The 10,578-nt window shown below is 39.1% G+C and overlaps 2 pseudogenes; both read right to left on the reverse strand.

Moving 5' to 3' along the window:
• Positions 1-241: 241 nt before the first annotated feature.
• On the reverse strand, positions 242-901 carry LOC110269705 (uncharacterized; annotated as a pseudogene).
• A 6,864-nt stretch (positions 902-7,765) lies between these two features.
• Positions 7,766-8,425, reverse strand: LOC148571279 (uncharacterized; annotated as a pseudogene).
• Positions 8,426-10,578: the final 2,153 nt, after the last annotated feature.

Raw genomic sequence — 10,578 nt, forward strand, 5'->3', positions numbered from 1 at the left:
TCAGTGTATGATAACAAAACAGCGATTAAAGGACTCTTCCAAACAAAACGCTTACCAAACTCGAGGGAACCAAGTAGCGGCTGCACCAGTGGTGGATTCCGGCAACACCAACTTCACAGCCGGTGACCAAAACGATGGCAACTCGCGGTAAACTCCTGACACAACCAGCCTTAGCAACAACTCTCATGGCCCATGGAGAAATTAACAGGTAAAGAAGCTAAAGCAGGGTTAGAGCTTACCATCATAGAAGACTCAGCGGCTGTTTCTAGCAGCAGAGGTGACGGCATCGAGGTTTTCCGGTGGCCAAAACAATTGCAACAGCACTAACCCAAAACAGAGCAGAATCTGAATGAGTGGCGAAACCCCAAGACAGTTTCGGTGACACAACAGTAGCATACGGCGAGCCCAGCAGCTCCGGTGATGGATCTTCGGCGATGGTGGAGGAAGGCGGCGACCCTCCACAGCGGCGAGCCTAGCCTCGCGGCGGCGACAGCAACCCCGCGGCAGCTCCTTTTTTGCGCACCCTCTCTCTCTGTGCGTGTGGTCAGCAGCGGTGGTAGGGACGGGTTCGACGGTGGAAACCTGACGAAACCAGCGGCGCTGTGCCTCCTCCACGTTCGCGAGCTCGACGGCGCCGATGGTGTGGCGGTGGCGGGCTGAACTGGAGCGTGATCGGCGGCTCGTGGTGAGTTGCAGTGAGGACGATGGCGGCGTGGGTGAAGCCCCCTCTCTTTCCCTCAGATCTCTCAGAAGTTCTCCTCCCCTGTTTTGTGTGTGCGCTTTTCGTTTTTGGGGGGAGAAAGGGGCTTGCGGCTGGTGCTGCAGCTTCTGATGGGAAACGGTAACGGGTTAGGGTTTTTAGGGTTAGGGTTTCATTTTCAAAAATTAGAGTTATGGGCATTTTAGTAATTTCACTTAAAATTGGGAATAATATGGTAATTGAAACCCAAATTAAATCCAACACTAGATGTATATAGAAAATATTGTTTGCTCATCAATTTTTACAAATTACTTTCAATAAAATGCCCAAATCAAATAATTAGAAATAATATACTTAATTTCTTCATTTTTCCAAAATAGCAATAGTAATATTTAAAATATTACTTACCTAATTCAAATCATATAAAATCCTTATTATTTTATAACTATCAACTTTATAATTTAAATATAGAAAATAATCCAATAATTATAAAATTGGATAATAATCATAACTCGTCTCAAATTCAATAAATCAAAACTTGCCTTAATTACCTTTAATAAAATAATTTCTGAAATTAAGGCTATAAATAACCATATGATTTGAGACTTGATTATAAAAAGACTTTTCAAAGGTTCTGGGTCTTACATTCTACCCACCTTATAAAAATTTTCGTCCTCGAAAATTGATACAAAACGAAAGAAATCTCATAACAGTTTACCCTTGAACACATTTAAAGAAGAAGCAAAAATATCTCATCAACATATAAACATATATACGGTTTTCAAATACTTGGATGGTCGTATGCATAAAGATACAAAGGCAGGAGTGTGATTGTAAAGCAAACGTTATAAGATAGGCTCAATGCACAAGGTCATATGATCTCAATGCCTCACAAAAATTTGAGGTGCCAAAATAGGGTGCAAATCAAGATAGGCGTTCACAAAGCAAAGATGACATGGTTCAAACATGTGATAGTAAAGCAAGGCATCGAAGGCTATAAAACATGATGGGGTTATAACGACGTGCTTAACATCCGCACACTAATCTCATATCAACCTCAAGGCTTCAACTTTCCAACTCCGTCAAGCACTTTTCAACCTCATAGCCAATCATAAGCCTAACACCCGCAAGCTCGTTTGCAAGGGACAAAACACCCACAACTCATCATAACGTTACACACCTACCGCTTCACCTTCCATATACACATATCACGTCTTAAAGAACTAACGCATCGCGTTACGTATACGTCTACAGGTCGCACGTGATATCAAAACAATTCTCGAGTCTACTCGGAAGGATACAAGATTTAGAAAGGGGAGTCAAATGTCAAGGATAGCAATAATAGATTTGAGAGAATATATCCAATCCCAGATAACCAAGGATACTCAAGCAATGAAGTTTGCTAGACACAATTCAATTAACAACCTCAAAGATAACCCTTGAATCAAAGAAATCCAATAGGATCAACAAGGAGAAGGATCAGCACATTAGTTTGAAACAAATTCAAGCTGAGTCGAAGAAGTATGAAGTTTATAGAGAAGAATCTCTCAAACCCAAGACAAAGCTCACAGAACTCCAAGAGCACGATTAAAAACACTTCCGAATACATTGTTCATAAAAGAATCGAAAACTTGCAGGAAAATCACCTCGCAGTCTAAAAGAAAAGTTAAGCAACAAATATCCTTCAAGAGAGTAACAAAAGCATAAACGTGGCTTTGCTCTAGTTCAATTTCACATCGAAGTAGATTATGTAGAGTTTTAAAAACAAGATGCACACCGGCTTGGCTAAGAGCTAAAATATTTTCATCAAATATTTTAGAAAGTTAGTTAAGTGCACAATCTTAACCAAAAGTAATTCACAAAACTCAGGAGAGAATTCAAATGCTTGTTTGGAAACTCCCAAAGTCCATATTTAAACAAGCGTGTATGAAAGTCTTAGCAAGGACAAAAGAGAAAGTTAAACTCTACTTGGAAGAGAAAATCCGAGGTAAAAGTTTGCGTGTAAATTGGTAAAGGAAACAAGTGGTGCATTACAAACGAACCGGTTTTCCACTAAACAAGGAAGCTTTTCAAAAACTTCATTTAAAATAACGCATGCCAACTTAAAAATTAACTTCGTCAAAATCGAACAATGGTTTCAATCTCAATCAAGCAACAGAAAAAATAAATTCTGTTTAGAATTTTTTCAAAGAGAATTCAAAACTTCCTTAAAAGTTCAAAAACAAGACTCACAAGTGTTCTTGAAATCACCATCTCAGAAGGATATTCAAGGAGATTAGAATGTACTTAAAAGGAGTCAAGCCATAAAAGAAAGAATCTTAAATCAAAATAGTTAAAACAAGATCCACTAGGCGTGAGACATCAAACAAGCTTTCAATTGATTCAAAAGAATACAAAAGTCATAGAAAAAGACAACTCAACCATTAGTAATTTCTCAAGGATAAATCTTTGACTAGAAACTCTTGTAGAGATAATGAGAGGATAGACGATGCACGAAATTGAAACAAATCAAGTTGACTCACATAAGAGTGAGATTCACAAGAGGGAAAAAACCAAGATCAATGGTAATGTTCACAAGATGTAAAAGATTAGTTAAAAACAAAGTCAAACATGACATTCATGGAGATGGAAAGCTTAAGAGAGAATGAGTCCGTTCATAAGAAGAAAGCTGCGAGTCCAACACTTTCAAAAGAACAACAATGGCATGAATCATAAAGCATGCTAAATCAAACTCAATTCAAAATAAGTTGAGTAAAGCTTACCAAACGAAACTCAACCGGGATAAAAGTAAAAAAATCCTTTCTTTTCAAAATTTGAAAAATACCCAAATGCATAATCAAATGAAGATGTGCATTGGAACTATAGTAAAACTACTAGAAAGTCAAATTGTATTTAAAGTAAATGTAGTTCCGCAAACCAGTAAAAGTACAGGTGAGGTATTAGAAATAAATAGTTGTTAAAATGTATAAGAAATCTTCAAAGTTCCACATATAGATAAGTGTATATCTAGTCAACAGCAATTTTTATAAAAATCTCAAAATTGGCTGTAATCACTGTCAAATAAGAGGAAAACTGAATCAACAAGTTCTCTAAGAATGAACTCGGAACCCGGAGTTAAAAGTCACAGCACATTAAGACAAGTTCAAGGCTATATCAAAGAATACTTGAATCAAAAGAACTCAAACAGAGGAAGATAGATGCAACAAGGATTTCAAACAAGCATATGCACTTAAGATCAATCAAGAAGGCATATGAATAGAAGAATAGAGTTGAAAAAATCAAACTACTTTTCAAGATGATTAGCAAACAAGAACTTCAAGTTAGAACATGAAGGAACAGGTCGACTCGAATAGAATTCAAGACACACAACTGAATAGCCTCGAGAAATAGTTTCCAACGTTACCAAAACCCGCGATTCGCTTTACCCGAAACTCGTATATCATCTATGATAACCCATCAGTGCTTTCATATACATAATTCACTAGAATCAAGCCGGCCAAACTTAATACCAAGAATTATGCAATGCAAGACTAACAGCGTTAATCAATAGATCGTCATGTGCATAAAGCTCTAATTCTCGTCATTCGACAAAGACCTAATACATGACAAACGCTCAGAGCATGCAACAGAAGCATAGTCGGTCCATTCCTCAGGCTCTACAGGAAAGACCGCTCTGATACCATAATGTAACACCCTAACTACCAAAGCTCACGCTTCCGGCTACGCGACTCTGATAGCTCGGACATTACGACGACACTTATACTATTTAATACTAAAATATGAGCCTATTTAAATCTTTAAACCACAAAATTGCTCCTAAAAATACTTTCGTTCGACAAAGTTCATCCATAGATACCATACAACTTACAAAAACTCATAAAGAATACATCCATATATATATATATATATATATATATATATATATATATATATATATATATATATAAATAACATTACAAGCATTAACCAATACAATTCCTATCCCTCTTACAGAATATATCAAGATAAAGGCGAGGGTACAACAAGTAATAATCTAAAGCAATACAGAGCATTTCAACAACAACTAAATAAACTCTTCGTGACTTCTGCGCCATATCCTGAAAGGGGAAAAATGTAGGGGGTGAGAACATCATCCTCGAAAGGGTTCTCAGTAGAGGGTTTTTTTTTAGGAATTACTGTAATAGGATACGTGAAGATAAACCATACCAGTGATTAATAACCGTCTTATGCCTCTTTTCAAAAATAACGGTTTACAATAAAAGTAAAGTCGGAAATCTTTTCTGAAAGAGGAACCATTCAATTCTCAAAAACTCAAAAGCCTTTCAAAACGGTTTATCTATGCTGAAACAAAATATCCTTTCATATTTTATTCCAAACCAGAAACACAAAACCGAAATCAACCATCGATTTATCTCATTCCAACCATGGCCCTAGGCCCAAACAATCCAACCATCAACCAATCACCACAGTCCAACAGAGTCCCAGTTGCAAACACAGATAGGAAGTTCAAGCACAAACAAACAATTACAGCAAGTAGAACAATTAGCAGTTAATCACATAGGCAATCCAAGTACAATATGCACACCCAAACAATGTCACATAGATGCATATGATGCATGCCTGTCCCTAGTGGCTGATGATATCATCTGTCGGTTATATAGCCAACCCGACACGTCCTAGTAGCTAACCATGGACAGAAACACCCATCGCGGAGCAAGTAGGTTTGAGCTACAACCCCATTGCTACTACCCGCTCAACCCAGAGCCAGTGGAATAACCACTACTGCGGCTACTACCCAAGCGGGTGTTTAAAAGCTCAACCTGGAGCGAGTGGAATCACCACTACTACCGCTACTACCCATGCGTCACAGTCTCTGACCTGGAGCAAGTGGGACGAACCACAACTCTTGCTACTACCCAGGTATCTCAAGCATATATTCATTCAGTCCCAGCGATGGATCAACATCCATCTCAGCCATCCGGCTTAAATTCATAATTCATAGTCAGCCATCCGGCCCATAACTCATTCGGCAATTAGCCATAAATCAATATCTACACAGCCATTCCGGCTCACGGTTCAATTCAGAACCAGCCAATATTCATAATCATACACAGCCATTCCGGCCCATAACAAAACAGCACTTCAACCATTCAACATCATCAAATTCATAAAACCGGCATTTAAGCCACAAATCACTTTTCTCAAGCCATTTCACTTTGAAATCAAATTTCAACTCTTTTCAGCCTTGGCTTTAAAGATCTCATTTCTCAAATCATCTCAGGCTCATAAGCCAAATTTACTCAAAGTGAGTTCCTTGTTTAAAACAAAGCCACTCTCGGCATTCCCTTTCCAAAACTTCCAAAACCATGGCAAGTTAAGGATTTATTTCAAAGTATTCAAAATCACCCATCCATCAATGGGATTTCATAACAAAAGTTTCTCGGCAGTGTCCCAAGTCTTTAGGGGAGAATATCATAGCTCATTTTGCCAAATTAACTTAAAAAATCATTAAAACCATGGCTTTCCGCTTTGAGTAATAAAATAGGATCTAAGCCAAACCGAGTCATGAAATCAATTACTTCTTTCAAAGCCATTTCCTTTACTTAATAAAACCGGCTTCAATTCCACGACTAAATCTAAAGCATTTCAAACTACCAAGAGAATCATTTTTATTGTGTTAAACTAGAGTTTAAAAGATACTTTGAATCTTATTTAAAACGTCAAAATAATGAGGCTCATCAATCGAAATCCAATTCCTTTCAAAATCACGAAAACTCTTCCAAGGGACAATCTTTATGTTTAATAAAGAAAAACATAAACCCGTTTTACCTTTTTAAAACAGCCTCAAAGCAAAATTCTCTTCCGAATGACTTGTACCCAAAGACATAGTGTTCTTCTTGGAAAATAAGGAGAAATCATGATTCTCTTTTCAACAATTCTTTCAAAGTGTAACTTCGTTGCTTTCTTAATTGTTCTAAGTAAAGGTAATAAAAGAAGCCATAATTTCACAATCCTCGAAATAAATAGGAAAGGAATTAAACTCAAAATTCTCCAAATAACATTTTAAATAAGGACTCGGATTCTATAGAAATTTCGGCAGCATCTCCCCTAAAACTTGGACTTTGCCACCCGGTTCGGGTCCCAACTAAACCGTTCCTCAATCCCTTTCAACAGTCCAAAAATCCAAAAAATCAATTCCAATTCAAGCTAAATCCAACAGCCGTCTCATTGACATATCTCAAGGAAACCGTTTCAAAATCAAATCAACATCAACCGATTTAACTCATTTCCAAAGCTTTAAAGAAACGGCTCAGTAACAAAGCATTTGTCCCAAAACCAAGTCAATTAAAGTAATCCAGGCTGAATTCAAAAGTGTATTCGACTTTTCACATCATCAAAATAATTGACTCAATTCAAACCAATCCTCAACGGATTAAACTCAGATTTCAAATCTTTTAAAGAATCAACTTCAAAACATTACATTTCACAAAGCCGCACAACAATTCAGCCAAACCAACATCCATAATCATCCGAGTCAATCAAATAATACATAAGGCAATTACAATCACCAAATACACAATATCTCACATCAGTATCCATATGTAATAATTCCAACAATAAACTATAGTTTTCGGAAAGTGCCCTTACCTCAACGCAAAACCATGGCCCAAACGCGTCACAGAGTCCTTTCCGCCTCAACCCAAAATCAACAATCGAAATCCCGACAACCAAAACCTCGGTTCCATGCCACTTGGCAACAGTCTCAACAACTCTAATCGCAACATACAACAACCGAAACTCAATCGTATAGCAATTAATGCAGCAAAAGGTCAGTGTATGATAACAAAACAGCGATTAAAGGACTCTTCCAAACAAAACGCTTACCGAACTCGAGGGAACCAAGTAGCGGCTGCACCAGTGGTCGGCAACACCAACTTCACAGCCAGTGACCAGAACGACGGCAACGCGCGGTAAACTCCTGACACAACCAGCCTTAGCAACAACTCTCATGGCCCATGGAGAAATTAACAGGTAAAGAAGCTGAAGCAGGATTAGAGCTTACCATCATAGAAGACTCAGCGGCTGTTTCCGGCAGCAGAGGTGGCGGCAACGAGGTTTTCCGGCGGCCAAAACAATAGCAACAGCACTAACCTAAAACAGAGTAGAATCTGAATGAGTGGCAAAACCCCAGGATAGTTTCGGCGACATAACAGTAGCATACGGTGAGCCCAACAGCTCCGGTGATGGATCTTCGGCGATGGTGGAGGAAGGCGGCGACCCTCCACAGCGGCGAGCCCAGCCTCGCGGCGGCAACAGTAACCCCGCGGTGGCTCTTTTTTTGCGCACCCTCTCTCTCTATGCGTGTGGTCAGCAGCGGTGGTAGGGACGAGTTCGACGGTGGAAACCTGACGAAACCAGCGGCGCTGTGCCTTCTCCACGCTCGCGAGCTCGACGGCGCCGATGGTGTGGCGGTGGCGGGCTGAACTGGAGCGCGATCGGCAACTCATGGTGAGTTGCAGTGAGGACGATGGCGGCGTGGGTGAAGCCCCCTCTCTTTCCCTCAGCTCTTTCAGAAGTTCTCCTCCCTTGTTTTGTGTGTGCACTTTTCATTTTTGGGGGGAGAAAGGGGCTTGCGGCTGCTGCTGCAGCTTCTGATAGGAAACGGTAACGGGTTAGGGTTTTTAGGGTTAGGGTTTCATTTTCAAAAATTAGAGTTATGGGCATTTTAGTAATTTCACTTAAAATTGGGAATAATATGGTAATTGGAACCCAAATTAAATCCAAAACTAGATGTATATAGGAAGAATGTCCCGTATCGGGTCATTAACTGTAGGAAGAATGGAAAACATTGTTAGTGAAATAATGAAACCTTTTTTTCTAACTTATGTTCATGCAAGAGAATGTAGCATTAGCCAATTTAAATGCAACCCAATCAAGAAGAAAATGGTCATGTTGTAGAATTTGATGCTGTTTGCACTCCATTGAAGGTGGAGTCTTCCAGGAAAACAAAGGAGAAGAAAGCATTGTCCCAAGGTCATTGTAGAAAGTAAACCAAACCCACCTCGAAATCCAACTAACAAAAAGAATGTTCAACTAGAAGAAAACTCAACTGACAAGAGAAAATATGTAAGAAAAAAATGAGTAAATAAGAGTCCTACTACTCTAGCAGAAGAAACAACTAGTTTGATTAAAAACTTAACGCCAGAATCTACCAAAAAGGTCTTGAAAAAGGACTTTGTTTGACGGAGTTGCTGGTGCAGAAAATGCAATCTCACAACCTGATGACAAGTCATCTTAGGCTAGTTTCACAAGCCTTTTTCATTAGTTTTTACTTGGTTTTCATGCATTTTTAGGCAATAAGTAAGTGTTTGAGTGAAAATTTCATGCTTGTCTTGATTCAATCAAACATTGGTAATTTTATGCATTTTCATTAGATTTCTGGCAAGATTTAGTTGATAATATGAATGATGCAATATTTGATGATTATGCCAAGGCTTTGATGTATCTGTTTGGTTGATGATAGGTGAAAAGATGAAGGAAAAGAAGCAGAAAGCACAAAATAAGCTCAATGGAAGAACTTTGGACATATTTTTGAAGTTTGAGCACGCATGGAGCCTTAGGCCATGCTTTTAAAAGCGTGGCCCATGATTGAAACAAGGAGAGCACTCTTGGCGTGAAAACGCTACGCCGCGCACGCATACAAGATGCTGACACGTCGGGCAAGGATTTTTGAAGACCCACGCTTTCGCATACGTTACACGTTGGCTGATGCACCACTATTTCGTGGTACATTTTGTACCTAACTGAGTGGATTTTATCCACTGAACTCACACTTATTCATAGGATTGGCATGATATTACAATTCCTTCCCAATTTTGTTCCATCATTGGAAACTTGCTTCCTGAGCCTTTAAATTGTGTATTTTAATGTCCTTTTATACCATTCGATGCCGTGATCCGTGCGTTAAGTGTTTTCAGGCTTTATAGGGCAGGAATGGCTTAAAGGATGGAAAGGAAGCTTGCAAAAATAGAAGGAACACAAGAAACCAAGGAGCTGACCAGCAAGGAGCGACGCGCGCGCGTACCTGATGCGTGCACGTGATTTGGAGCTTTCCAAGGTGACGCGTGCGCGTACCTCACGCGTACGCGTGAAAGGCGAAAAAGCGCAGTGACGCGTTTGCGTACCTGACGCGTACGCGTGACATGCGCTACCTGCAAAAATCGTAGAAAATGTTGGAGGCGATTTCGGGCTGAGTTTGGACCCTGTTTTCGGCCCAGAAACGCAGACTAAAGCCAGGGGACAAGCAGGGACTCAAGATACATTCATACGCTTTCCATTATTCATAATTTGAGGTTTTAGATGTAGTTTCTAGAGAGAGAGGCTCTCTCCTTAATGAGCGAATTCTTTGATGGTGTAGGATTTCCTCAAATGAATAATTCTCATTGCAAGTATAGTTCTACACCAACAAACAATCCTTCCAATAAAAAATTTGGTTGTCACAAGTACAAACCCCAATGAAAATTTACTGAAGTATGTAAATTCCGGGTCGTCTCACAAGAAATTGTAATGAAATCGTCAATTATTGGCTATGAAGAACAAGGGGTTTGGTTGATAAAAGGGGCAATAAAATAAATGACAAGAAAAGTAAAGAGAGCCATCAAAGAAAGCAATTAATAAAGAGAGACATTCATGGCAAGGTTTGAGATCATAGGTTTTCTATCCTAGTCATTAATCATAACAATACTTAACAAGAATTTATCTTATTTCGTCATCCCCAATGTTGGAAGAAGGTGTAAGTTATCTTACATTAGAGAAAGTCAAACAAGACTAGTTAATCTCAAGTCAAAAATACTAATCAACTCACTAATTGAATTAGC

Source organism: Arachis ipaensis, chromosome B3 (assembly GCF_059453495.1).
Source record: "Arachis ipaensis isolate K30076 ecotype BB chromosome B3, ASM5945349v1, whole genome shotgun sequence".
Lineage (NCBI taxonomy): Eukaryota > Viridiplantae > Streptophyta > Magnoliopsida > Fabales > Fabaceae > Arachis > Arachis ipaensis.